Raw genomic sequence first — 2,442 nt, 5'->3', positions numbered from 1 at the left:
TGGTGCTTCTATATTTCAGACATCCAGAGTTCTGGAATGTGGACATTGAAAGACTCTCGAGTTCATTCAGGCAAGCATTCTAGAGTTTTGCCACCCTGACATTCTGGAACTCAGCCGTCCATTGATTCTAGATCGCAGAATCTTTCAGAATGGTATAATTCTGACTTGGTAGCATTCTTGATGTCAGACACCTTAACTTCCGGATAGCAGGCATTTTAGGACTTAAGAATTCCGCCGTGCTGTGCATTCTAGAATTCCGCCACATTCCGATTCTAGAATGCAGACATTTGGTGCTTCTGGAATTCAGACACCCTGTGATGCGGAATGTGGACATTGAATGACTCTCGAGTTCAGACACGCAAGTATTCTTGAGTTTGAACACCCTGACATTCCAGAACTCTGCCATCCATTGATTCTAGAACCCAGAATTTCTCAGAACGGTAGAATGCTGTCTTAGTAACATTCTGGAGGTCAGACACCTTGACTTCCGTATAGCAGGCATTTTAGGACTTTAAAATTCCTCCGTGCTGTGCATTCTACAATTCCGCCACATTCCGATTCTAGAATGCAGACATTTGGTGCTTCTATATTTCAGACATCCAGAGTTCTGGAATGTGGACATTGAATGACTCTCGAGTTCAGACAGGCAAGGATTCTAGATTTTTGCCACCCTGACATTCTGGAACTCAGCCGTCCATTGATTCTAGATCCCAGAATCTTTCAGAATGTTATAATTCTGACTTGGTAGCACTCTTGATGTCAGACACCTTAACTTCCGGATAGCAGGCATTTTAGGGCTTTAGAATTCCGCCGTGCTGTGCATTCTAGTATTCCGCCACATTCCGATTCTAGAATGCAGACATTTGGTGCTTCTATAATTCAGACATCCAGAGTTCTGGAATGTGGATATTGAATGACTCTCGAGTTCAGACACACAAGGATTCTAGAATTTTGCCACCCTGACATTCTGAAACTCAGCCGTCCATTGATTCTAGATCCCAGAATCTTTCAGAATGGTATAATTCTGACTTGGTAGCATTCTTGATGTCAGACACCTTAACTTCCGGATAGCAGGCATTTTAGGAGTTTAGAATTCTGCCGTGCTGTGCATTCTAGAATTCCGCCACATTCCGATTCAAGAATGCAGACATTTGGTGCTTCTATAATTCAGACATCCAGAGTTCTGGAATGTGGACATTGAATGACTCTCGAGTTCAGACACGGAAGGATTCTAGAGTTTGGACACCCTGACATTCCAGAACTCTGCCGTCCATTGATTCTACAACCCAGAATCTCTCAGAACGGTAGAATGCTGACCTAGTAACATTCTGGATGTCAGACACCTTAACTTCCGAATAGCAGGCATTTTAGGACTTTAGAATTCTGTCGTGCTGTGCATTCTAGAATTCTACCACATTCCGATTCTAGAATGCAGACATTTGTTGCTTCTATATTTCAGTCATCCAGAGTCCTGGAATGTGGATATTGATTGACTCTCGAGTTCAGACATGCAAGGATTCTAGAGATTGGAAACCCTGACATTCTGGAACTCAGCCGTCCATTGATTCTAGATCCCAGAATCTTTCAGAATGGTATAATTCTGACTTGGTAGCATTCTTGATGTCAGACACCTTAACTTCCAGATAGCAGGCATTTTAGGACTTTAGAATTCCGCCGTGCTGTGCATTCTAGAATTCCGCCACATTCCGATTCTAGAATGCAGACATTTGGTGCTTCTATAATTCAGACATCCAGAGTTCTGGAATGTGGACATTGAGTGACTCTCGAGTTCAGACCCGGATGGATTCTAGAGTTTGGACACCCTGACATTCCAGAACTCTGCCGTCCATTGATTCTATAACCCAGAATCTCTCAGAACGGTAGAATGCTGACCTAGTAACATTCTGGATGTCAGACACCTTAACTTCCGGATAGCAGGCATTTTAGGACTTTAGAATTCTACCGTGCTGTGCATTCTAGAATTCTACCACATTCCGATTCTAGAATGCAGACATTTGGTGCTTCTGGAATTCAGACACCCTGTGATCCGGATGTGGACATTGAATGACTCTCGAGTTCAGACATGCAAGGATTCTAGAGTTTGGACACCCTGACATTCCAGATCTCTGCCGTCCATTGATTCTATAACCCAGAATCTCTCAGAACGGTAGAATGCTGACCTAGTAATATACTGGTCATCAGACACCTTAACTTTCGGTTAGTAGGCATTTTAGGAATTTAGAATTCAGCCGTGCTGTGCATTCTAGAATTCCGCCACATTCCGATTCTAGAATGCAGACATTTGGTGCTTCTATAATTCAGACATCCAGAGTTCTGGAATGTGGACATTGAATGACTCTCGAGTTCAGACACGCCAGGATTCTAGAGTTTTGCCACCCTGACATTCTGGAACTCAGCCGTCCATTGATTCTAGATCCCAGA

This window comes from Aotus nancymaae, unplaced genomic scaffold (genome assembly GCF_030222135.1).
Source record: "Aotus nancymaae isolate 86718 unplaced genomic scaffold, 86718_ANA_hifiasm-v0.15.2.pri h1tg000001l, whole genome shotgun sequence".
Classification (NCBI taxonomy): domain Eukaryota; kingdom Metazoa; phylum Chordata; class Mammalia; order Primates; family Aotidae; genus Aotus; species Aotus nancymaae.
This window is presented reverse-complemented; position numbering follows the sequence as displayed.